The sequence below is a fragment of the Gossypium hirsutum genome, chromosome A05, assembly GCF_007990345.1.
Source record: "Gossypium hirsutum isolate 1008001.06 chromosome A05, Gossypium_hirsutum_v2.1, whole genome shotgun sequence".
Taxonomy (NCBI): domain Eukaryota; kingdom Viridiplantae; phylum Streptophyta; class Magnoliopsida; order Malvales; family Malvaceae; genus Gossypium; species Gossypium hirsutum.
Genome location: NC_053428.1, coordinates 104,818,717 through 104,830,585, shown reverse-complemented (window position 1 = coordinate 104,830,585; position 11,869 = coordinate 104,818,717). Strand labels below are relative to the sequence as shown.

The following is an 11,869-nucleotide window of genomic DNA, read 5'->3' as shown; positions in this document are numbered from 1 at the left end:
TTAATAAAAACTGATTAAGAACAGTTATCTTGTAATGGTGATTGTAAGAGCCCTATTTTGCCCGGCCCATTAGAAACCAAAAAATAACCAAATAAAGTCCCAAGACCATTAAATGTCCAGTTACAAAGTTAAATCGGCCCATATTTCCAAAACCCAATTACAAACCCATTAACTTAAACCCCTAACCCAAATTTTCTGATGGCCCGATTGGCCCAAAACTCAAGCCATTTTTTGGCAAACTAGGAAACCCTAGTTTCCCCCTGGCGCCGTACACCTCCCACGTGCTTCATCGGCACGCCCAACGCTCGAGGCCTGGTTCCCCTTTTCCCGTTGCACTAAAATGGAAAGAACCCGCCCCCGTTGACTTCGCCTAGGCCTGCAAAACAGAAACAAAAAGAAAGAAAAGAAGCAAAGCATAACAAAACAGTAACAAACAGTAAAAGAAGGCCTTTGTATTCGACTATAAGAGAGCCTCGAAAAAACAATGTTTTTTTTTTACGTTACAAAAAAGCAAATAAAAAAAATCGAAGAATATTCAGCCAAAAAGGTGGTCTTTCGTTCTGTTCTTACACCTTTTACGAATTTATTCAGTATAGTTTGTGTACATACATAAAAAAAGAGAGGAATACGATCGGTCTTACCTATGTCGAGTTGGGGAAGTCGAAATCGGAAGGTTCCTTTGGCTTTCTCCGACTTGCTAGGAGGTTTTTGCGTGTTTGGGGTTTAGATTTGAGGTAAGGAGAGTGAAAGGGTTAAAAAGGGATCCGTTTAGCACCTCCAGCCGCTGTGCACGGCGGTCACCGGCGACGGACGAACGGTGGTCCGATCACCGGAAACAGAGGCTGCCAAAAAACCCAAAATTCCCTTCCTTTTTTTGTTTTAAAGCACAGCTGAAATGAAGCTTTTGAAGAAAATTTAGCCTTTTATAAGAAGTATAAAACGGGGTCATTTAGGGCCGTTCCCATGGCCTCAAAACGGCGTCGTTTAAGGACCCAGACCCAAAATCCGACCCTAACCCAGCCTAGGATTCGCGCGTTTTGGACTGAGGGTATATTTGCACCCTCAGTCCTTCCGCTTTTGAGGCTTGGTTCAATAGGGTCCAATTCTTTTTTTTTATTTCTAATTTTTCCCCTGAAATTTCCTTAATATTTTATTCGGGTCCCTGATAGAACTGTGCGTTTTGGGGGAGACAGGTTTATTACCCATCTGGTCCTCCCATATCATTCGCGTTTTCAAATTGGTCATTCTCTCTTTTATTTTTCTTTCAAATTTGCCATGAATATCTGTTTAAATTTCAAATTGGTCAATTTTCGTTCTTTCTGCTATTTTATTAACCAATTAAATATCATTTTTTTAATTATATTTTATTTTTATGCCTTTTATTTACTATTATTATCATTATTACTTTCATTCTCTTGTTGTATTATTTACATTATATTATTGTTAGCATTATTATTATTCCTCAGTTTATTATTATTTTATCATTATCTTCCATTATCGTTATTATCGACATACTATCATTATTCCTATTAATGTATTGTTATCATTCACTACTTTTTATTATTACATTACTATTATTACAATCATCATATTATTAATTTTATATTGATACTGTCATATTATATTTTTTATTTCTTCTTATTTTTTATCTACATTATTATTACTATTATTATTGTCACTATTTTTGAACGTATCATGTGTTTTAAACTATTATCAATTTTAAATATTTTACATAAATTATCTCTTCTAAATCATCATACGTAGTATTCATTTTGAAATTGTTATCTGTATCTTTGTACTTTAAATTATTACATATATACACATACTTTTTGCTTAAACGATTTTATACGTTATTTTATCTCAAATTTCTCTTTTCATATCATTTATTCTAAATATTTTATACATTATTTATGTTAAATCATTATATATATTATTTATTTTAAATTTTCATCTGTTATTCTGTTATACTATTTTATATGTAAACGATTTTAAGTTATTTATTGCAAACCTTTTATTATTATTTACCTTAAGATTTCATATATTACTTGTATTAAATTGTTTTACATACTTCTTAGATATTATATTTTTAAAATTTGTTTTTCATATATTATTTATTTTAGATATTCTATGTATTCTTTCAACTTGTTATATACACTATTCATCTTAAGTTGCATTTTGAAATCATTTTGTGTATCAATTATTTTAGATTGTACTATACCATTCCCTTTAAATTGTTTTTATAATACCTAATTTAAACTCGTTGCTATGTATTATTTATTTAAAATTGTCTCATTATCTATTTTAAAAGGTTTCATGTAGTTTATTTCATTCTTTTGATTATTAATGTTGGTATCTAAGTGACCTATGTTATGTGATTATTATCATTGTGTATTATAATTCGTTCGTTTGTATTTTTATATTATTGTTACCCATTTGCATAGTATCTTATCCATGTATATTGTTCCATGTTTATTCATCATTCGTAATTGTCGCATTATAGTTTTCAACTTGTTAATCCAAAATCAATGGTTCCACCTTTTTTTTCAAGTCAAAATTAATGTGTTTTGGGTCGACTTCAATATTTGCTGTTTGGAAATTTCGAGAAATTGTGCCCTACGTGTTGGGTTTTGATTTATCGTTTGACCAAATGATCGAATATCCTTTTTAAATTTTCAATACATAAATTTCGGAAATTATGAGACGATTTTGGTATCGAAGGTTGAAATATCGTGTCCTACGTGTTGGATGTGATATTGTATTTCTTCGAAACAAGAGAATCTTATTATCCATTTCAAGTTTTTCAAACATTCATATTAAGGGATCGTATTTTAAAATTTATTGCAAAATCTTTTCGAATTTTCAATATCAAGACATTGATTAATCAATTAGGTACCAATTTTGGGCGTTACGAGGGTGCTAATTCTTCCTCGTACATAACCGACTCCCGAACCCGTATTCTCAAACTTCGTAGACCAAAATCATTGTTTTAGTAAATCGAAATGTTTTATTAAAATGACCAAATTTCTAGATGATCCGATCGCACCTAAACCAAAAAGATTGGTGGGGACTCCCATGTTCGTTTTCATTTTCAAAACCAAAGTCGATCCCCGTTTTCGTAAAAAAAAAATGGTTTCGACAGCATGGCGACTCCGCTGGGGATACCAGAGAGTCGAGCCATAAATTGATTGATTTTTGTCCTTGTTGAAAATTGGAAATTTGTTTTAAACTTACGATCCCTTCATTGCATTTCATCCATTTTTCTTATGGTTTTCATCATTTTGTTCCCATTTTCTTTATTGCTTCGAGTTTTTTTTTTATGTATATATCTTCCCACATTGTATTGCATGACCGTTGTGGTCACACCTCTTAAGTGGGAGTGAGAAACTATTCCTTCGTGAGGTTTTCACCTCCGTGTAGGATAGTGGATTGCTTTCGGGATACATCCGTACCAATGTCTTTGTGAGATTTTCATCTCCGTGTAGCCATAGGGAAATATATTCCCCTAAACTGAACTCGGTCTATATGAGCCTATAATGGGTGAGGATCGAGGAATCTGCTAGTTCGGGTACCCTTACTCTAGAACCAAACCACATATAATGAACCCCCAAGAGCCTACTCTAGGTAGAACCTTACCAGATCCTAGTGATTACCCGATTAGGTGCTTGATATTTCCTATTTGTTTTAAATTCTGTTATATAATATTGACCTACTGTGTTTTGCTGTTATTGCATGGCATTTCATCATAAAAAGGAGTTGATTCCTGTTCGGTTACTAAGTAGAAGAGCTTAGCATGAAAAAGGGGTTTTTTGATAGAGTGGAGGATAAAGTGGCGGTCCGAGTCTGGTCTGAAAGGATGCAACAAGAGAAAGGTGATAGTTTGACCAAAAGACATGAATCGGAATTGTGGGATTTCACTCGTATTTGTGTAACTCAAAGTGACCTATAAGAACTAAAGGAGATATGGGGTCAATGGAGTGACGAGGTCAAGCAACTCTTTTATTGTAATTACGGTGACCTACCCTATTTGCTCTATGTAAAGGTGGACAAGCATCTGTTTCGAGCCCTCGTGCAATTTTGGAATCCCGCCTACAGTTGCTTCACCTTCGGAAAAATCGATTTGGTACCTACTGTAGAGGAGTATAAGGCTTTACTTCGTTGCTCAAAGATTCAGGTCGACAAAGCCTATTCAAGAGCTACGAATGTCACAGCCTTTGTAAAAAATTTAGTGAGTATCATGGGGATGAGCGAACAGTGGGTTGCAAGCCGAATTAAGCAGAAAGGAGACAGTAAGTGTATTCCTTGGAAGAATTTGAGAAATCTAATTCTAGCGCATCCGGATATAAGGAAGAGGGTTGACGTGTTCGCTTTGAGCATCTACGGTTTGGTTGTCTTTCCCAATGTATTAGGATATATAGATAAAGCAGTCTCATACCTTTTCGATCGACTTGATAAAGGGGTCACACCCATCCCGGCAATCCTTGCAGAAACTTTCAGATCCTTGAATGCATGCCGGAGGGCAGGTGAAGGAAGATTCATAGGGTGTGCTCAGTTATTGCTGGCTTGGTTTCATAACCACTTTTGGAGAGTAGAAAAGGTCTCTTATCGAGTTTTCTCCGAGAACTACTCCCCACTGAAAGAATTAGTGGATACGCCAAGGCGGGATGACCTTTCTGAAGAGAAGTGGATCGCGATTCTCCAGAATCTACAAACTGAAGATATTGAGTGGAGGGCCCCATGAATGATCCCTGGTGAGATCTTATATCGGTGTGGGAACTTTGACTGGGTCCCCTTACTTGGGATATTGGGAGCCATTGGATATGCTCCACTACTTGTTTTAAGATAGTATCGATCGAGGCAGTTCGTACCAGCGACACAGGGGTTAGCTCAATGTGAGTTCTATTATAAGGACGACAATTATAGGAAAAAGGTTCGTGAGATGTCAAATGCTTGGAAATAAACCCGAAGAATGAAAGGATTCACGGTGGGTCCAATGACGACCCCTGATTATGACCGGTGGTGGGGTAAAAGAGTTAACGACAACATCCCAATACTAAGTCAGGAAAATGCCCGACCGCTAGAAGAGCATTTACAAGTAGTCCCATCCGAGTTAGAAATCATCAAGCAAGACTTTGAGAAAAGGAGCTCGAAATTGGGAAAGAAGATAGAGCAATTAGAGGAAAAAAAGATGCGGCTAGAATTAGATGTCGACATCCATAAGCTAGAGGCTGAGAAGCTAAGGAAAGGGAAGAATAAGGCTGAAGAGGACTTGGATAGTCTGAAGATTGATTATAAGAAGTTACGTATGTCAATAAGAACTGCCAGATTGGGTAAAACGTCAGATAAGTGGTGTCAAGAAATTGAAAAAAAAGGCTAGAGCCGATCACTAGGAGAAGAAGTTCCAAGATATTCAAGTGCGAGAAGATGTTTTGAAAAAGAGTTTGTCAAAAAGCCAAGGTGAAAAAGAGAGGTTAAAAGCTTGAATAGCCGAATTGGAAAAATCGCTACATCTGCATCGTAGCCGTAACTCTGTAACTGAGTTGAAGGCCAGCCTGAGTAAGATCGAGGAGATGAAAGGAAAGATAGAGGAACTCGAGACGACACTACAAGATAGCAAAAGTCGAGTGGAATTCCTTGAGGCAAACAATGAACATTACAAAACACAACTTTACCACTTTCAATATCAAATCAGAAATAGAGATTATGTCATAGGTGAAACCGTGGCTCAAGTTAGAGAGATAGCCGATCATTTGCAAACCTTGGCAGTTTAGGCTGATGTATTAAGCCTAAAATACGAGTCAGAATCAGATCGAGGCCGGGACTTAGCTTGGTTTCTTAGAAAAGTTAAGGCTTTGGGCATTAGGGCAAAGTCGTATATATAATTATCCGTTCTTTGTAAAGAAATTTTACTTCTAGCAAAGTTGTTCTAATGAAATTGAATCAGAATCAACGCCTCTTTTTGTATTCATTCCTTTGCATTCATGCATTTGCATTACATTACATCATACGCATTAAAGGACATAAAAAGATTCTAATTAATTAAAAATGTTTCAGTAATCTGGAAACCAATGAAAATCCCCCAAATACACATCCCTACGGTACAAGAAGGAAAATTAAAGTAATGGATAAAAAACTAGAAAGACTGGAGAAAATGCAGAAAGAGTTGCAGGAGCAGATGCAAGCACAAGTGCAAGAACAGTTAGTAAAAATCCAGCAGGAAATGAGGGACCAGATGCTGGAATCCCAAAGAAATATGATGGAAGAGCTAACCCGACTACTGACTAGTAGGCCGGACAAAACAAAGGGCCCTATGGCCAAAATGGGAAATAACAATGAAGATTCCCTTTACCCCCTGGTTTTACCCCGGCAAACGCTCAAACGCAACATGAGACACACACGCAGAGGCCATCCATTACTGAAGATCCCCTCTACCCCCTGGTTTCACCCCGGTGAATGCTCAAACGTAACCCGAGCTGCACACACAAAGACCATCCGTTACGATCAGGCCTCAACAATTTTAGGCTGATACCTCGATGCCAATCAATTATCAAACAGGCTCAGGTTCTAATCCCGGGATAACCCTATTAATCCTGCCATCCCTGATCTGGATAATATGGCAGAAAAAGAAAGAGTGAGAATGGGTCTCCCGAAAGAATTGGAAGACCGATGGAAGTGGTTAGAGGAAAAGTTTAGAGTGATGGAAAGTGCTGACTATCATTATAGGATCGACGCCAAAGATTTAAGCTTGGTCCCAGACCTAGTCCTCCCTCCTAAGTTCAAAATCCTAGACTTTGAAAAGTACAATGGAACTAGCTGCCCAGAGGCTCACATCACCATGTTTTGTCAAAGAATGGCAGGGTACGTTCATAATGATCAATTATTGATCTACTGCTTCCAAGATAGTTTGGTCGAGTCTGCGGCCAAGTGGCACAACCAATTAAGTCGCGCGCAAATCCATTCATAGAAAGACTTGGCACAAGCTTTCATGAAGTAATACGGCCACGTCACAGACATAGCACCCGATCAAATCACGTTACAAAATATGGAGAAGAAATAAAATGAGAGCTTCAGGCAATACGCCCAAAGATGGAGAGAGGTGGCGACGCAATTCCAACCACCTTTTCTGGAGAAAGAAATGACTATGCTCTTTATCAACACTCTGAAAGCCCCGTTTATCAACTATATGCTGGGGAGTGCTACTAAGAGCTTCTTAGACATAGTAATGTCGGGAGAGATGATAGAGAACGCGAAAAGATCAAAACAGGGGAAAATGCCAAGAAATCATCTCCGAGAAGGAAAGAAAATGAGGTGAAAAACGCGGGTGTATACAATAAGAGTTATTCCAAGCCAGTCACTGTGAGCCAACCAAAGACAGTGACTACCAGTCATCAGCGCTCTACAAGACAAGACTCAAACCCGAGGCCTAACATGGAAAGAGTCCAGTTTACGCCTATCCCAATACCATACAAGGAGTTGTATCAGAGTTTATTTGATGCCCATATGGTGTCACCTTACTACTTAAAACCCCTGTAACCTCCATTTCCTAAGTGGTATGACGCAAACGCTCAATGCGAATACTATGCAGGAATCTCGAGCCACACGATTGAGAACTGCACTGCCTTCAAAAAGATAGTTGAAAGGCTCATAGGCATGGGCGTTGTGAAGTTCGATGAGCCCACATGACCTAATGTGGCAGGGAATCCGCTACCTAGTCATTCAGACAAAAGGGTAAATACGATAATTGAAAATGAAAGGATGAGAACCAAGATGGATGTATCAGAGGTAAAAACCCCATTGAAATGGGTTTGGAAAAAGATGGTGGAAGGAGGTTTAATCACACAAGACTTAAGGGAAAGACCTAGAAAAGCAAGAAGATACTGTGAGTTTCATACCAATGAAGGCCATGACATCCAAGAGTGCAATAAGTTCAGGTCCATAGTGCAAAATCTGATGGACAATAAGGAGATGGAATTTTACGAAGAAATCGAATGATTAGAAGAAGGAAAGGATTACGCCTCAGAAGAAGAAACAACAGAAGGGGTCCAAAGAGTTAATCATCTTGTGGTGATAATTTCGCGGCCAAAGAACAATGAAGCAGGAGTACAAATGGCGCCAAGAGTCATAATCCAGAAGCCGGTACCCTTCCCTTACATGGATAGTAAAAGGGTTCCCTGAAATTACGATTGCAATATGACGATCCCGGGTGGGGAGAACCCGGCTAGCGCTTCAAGAGAGAATCAAGATGTAGGTTTCTATACACGCAGTGGGGGACGTTATGATCCTGCGGGTACAGGAACTAAAACTATTAAAGGAAAAACCCCGATAGTCGAGCAAAAGAAGGAAAAGACGGTCAAGCTCGAATCGCCAATCAACGAGCAAGTAACTGAGAATGAAGCTAGAGAATTCCTAAAATTCTTAAAGCATAGTGAGTACAGCGTGGTTGAACAGTTACACAAGCAACCGCTCTCATCTCAGTGCTAGCTTTGCTCTTGAGTTCGGAGACGCATCGGAGCGCGTTAATGAAGGTTCTAAACGAAACCTATGTTGCGGATGATATCTCTGTCAACAAGCTGGACCAACTTGTCAATAATATAAGCACCGATAATTTCATATTTTTCAATGACGATGAAATACCGCCGGAGGGAATAGGGTCAACAAAGGCACTACACATCACCACCCGCTGTAAAGGACATACACTACCAGGAGTATTAATTGACAATGGGTCTGCGCTAAATGTCCTACCTCTATCCATACTAAATAGGTTGCCAGTGGATAGTTCCCACATGAAGACATGCCAAAATATAGTAAGGGCATTTGACGGCACTGAGAGAAAAGTAATGGAAAGGATTGAAATACCCCTTTTGATCGGTCCAAGCACGTACGAGGTGGATTTCTTAGTAACGGACATCAAACCTTCTTACAATTGCTTATTGGGGAGGCCCTGGATTCACTCAGCGGGGGTAGTGCCATCGTCTTTACATCAAAAGCTCAAAATTATAACGGAAGGCCGGCTGGTGACCATAAACGCTGAAGAGGATATCATCGCGTCCGTTACCAGCGAGGCACCATATGTGGGGACAGATGATGAAGCAATAGAATACTCTTTCTGATCACTAGAATTTGTGAATGTGACCTTGATCGTTGAAGGGAACAAGGTCCTGGTGCCTAAAATCTCCAAAACTACCAGAATGGGCTTACAACTGACGGTTGGGAAAGGAGCTTTACCTGGAAAGGGGCTTGGAAGAAGCTTACAAGGAAGGGTTGAGGCACTCATGCTCATGAACAAATGAGACCGTTTTGGCTTAAGGTACAAACCAGATGCAAGGCAAAAGAAAAAGGAAATAGAAAAGAGGCAAGAGAGGAGAAGTGCATGTTTAAGTGGGGAAGAGGTCAAATGGGAGCCAATGTCCTTTCCTTATATATCCAGAACATTCGTGTCGGGAGGGACTATCTACCCTGATAGAAGATTGACGAGGAAGGGGTCTGCCAAAGAAATGTTGGGAAATTTGAGCATTAATTCCATATCCGAGGAAGAAACGAGAGAAAAAAATCATGTAGGCATTTGCCCATACGTGCCCGGGAGCGTTTTAAACAGTTAGACCACGGAGGAGATCCCTGTAACTTTTAAAATTAATTCAGAGTAATGTCCAAAACAAGTTTATTGCTCTAAACCTAGGGGCAATAGAAATCTTTTTGTGAAATAGGATCTTATCCAATATCGTTTTTTCAATGAAAATGCATCTTTGCGTATCATCTTGAACAAATATTCTTTTATTTTTCCATTTCATTCATAATCATACCACCAATAAATATTCTTAGATTCTTTTATTCTTTGGACTTTTCTTCATTTCTATAACAGGTCTCCAGATATCAATGATATGAGTAACGCTGCTACTGACTCAGAGTCTCCTTTTGAGTAAGATATTTGTATGGAGGACTCTCAAGATTTTGAAAACGACCGAAACTGTAACCTATCTCCAGATTTGTTAATCATGGTAGAACAAGATGAGAAACAAATCCTACCCCACAAGGAGTCAGTGGAAATTGTGAGCTTAGGAGAAGGAAAAGAGGTGAAGATTGAAACCTGTATCGCCGTGGAGACAAAACGAGATCTCATTGAGCTACTTCAAGAATTCAAAGATGTCTTCGCATGGTCATATCAAGACATGCCCAAATTAAATACTGATATTGTGGTACACCAACTCCCCATAAAGGAAGAGTGTAAGCCAGTCTAACAGAAACTCGGAAGAATGAGACCAGATGTTTTGTTGAAGATAAAGGAAGAGGTCAAGAAGCAATTCAACGTCGGTTTCTTACAAGTGGTTAAAAACTCAGAATGGGTAGCCAATATAGTCCCAGTTCCTAAGAAAGATGGAAAAGTACGAATGTGCGTAGACTATCGAGATCTGAACAAAGCCAGCCCAAAAGACAATTTTCCGTTACCTCACATTAATACATTAGTGGATAACACGGCATATTAGTCACTTTTTTTCTTCATGAACGGTTTCTCGGGATACAACCAGATAAAGATGCATCTCGAATACATGGAAAAGACCACATTCGTGACCATGTGGGGAATGTTTTGTTATAAGGCGATACCATTCGGACTGAAAAACGCAGAAGCGACATATCAAAGGGCCATGGTAACTCTGTTCCATGATATGATACACAAGGAGATCGAATTTTACATCGACAAAATGATTGCAAAATCCAGGACAAAAAAGGAGCACATACAAGTCTTGAAGAAACTGTTCTTAAGGTTAAGAAAGTTTCAACTGAAGCTCAATCCCGCAAAATGTACCTTCGGGGCCAGGTCAGGAAAGCTGTTAGGAGTCGTAGTTAGTAAAAAGGGGATCGAAATCGACCCAGATAAAGTCAAAGCCATACAAGAGTTAACTCCGCCACGCACTCAAAAAGAAGTTCCAGGCTTCCTAGGAAGGCTAAATTACATCGCCCGGTTCATTTCACAACTAACAGAGAAATGTGACCCGATATTCCGTCTCCTTAGGAAACACAACCCAGGTGTTTGGGATAAGGAGTGCCAAAGAACTTTTAACAAAGTCAAGCATTACCTGTCCAATGCCCTAGTGCTAATGCCGCCTTGCCCAAGTAAACCATTGATATTGTATTTGGCAGTGTTCGAGAACTCTATGGGATGTGTGTTAGGCCAACATGATGAATCAAGAAGAAAGGAAAAAGCAATATACTATCTCAGTAAAAAATTCACTGAATGTGAGACAAGATATTCGCCCATCGAGAAACTATGTTGTGCCTTGATCTAGACAACCCGAAGGCTGAGACAATACATATTGTACTACACGACTTGGCTCATCTCAAAACTAGACCCCCTAAAGTACATGATGGAGTCAAATACTTTGAACGGAAGAATGACTTGTTGGCAAATTTTGCTTTTTAAATTTGACATAATCTACGTGAACTAGAAAGCTATAAAAGGGAGCGCAATAACATATTTTCTAGCCAGTAGAGCTCTAGAAGACTATGAACCCTTGAGCTTCGATTTCCAAAATGAAGATCTAATGTATGTTGCAACCACTGAAAAAAACTCTCAAGAAGATTATCCTTGGAGACTGAATTTTGACGGAACCTCAAATGCTGTGGGTAACGGAATCGGGGCAGTTCTGGTATCCCCGAGTGGAGATCATTATCCCTTTACTAGTAAATTGGATTTTGATTGCACAAATAACATGGTGCAGTATGCGGCATGCATCATGGGAATCCGTGCGGCCATTGAACGTAAAATCAAGGTGTTAGAAGTATACGGGGATTCGACATTAGTGATCTATCAGCTCAAAGGTGAATGGGAGACAAGAGACCCTAAGCTGATCAATTACCGAAGGCTGGTTCTAGAGTT

At 38.9% G+C, this 11,869-nt stretch overlaps 1 long non-coding RNA gene across 1 annotated transcript; it reads right to left on the bottom strand.

Annotated features, from left to right (window-relative positions):
• LOC107961444 (uncharacterized) lies at positions 1-879 on the bottom strand. Its single transcript, XR_001701291.2, has 2 exons — positions 642-879; positions 1-376 (listed from the first exon to the last, which is right to left on the bottom strand). It is a non-coding gene; the product is annotated as an uncharacterized lncRNA (long non-coding RNA).
• Positions 880-11,869: the final 10,990 nt, after the last annotated feature.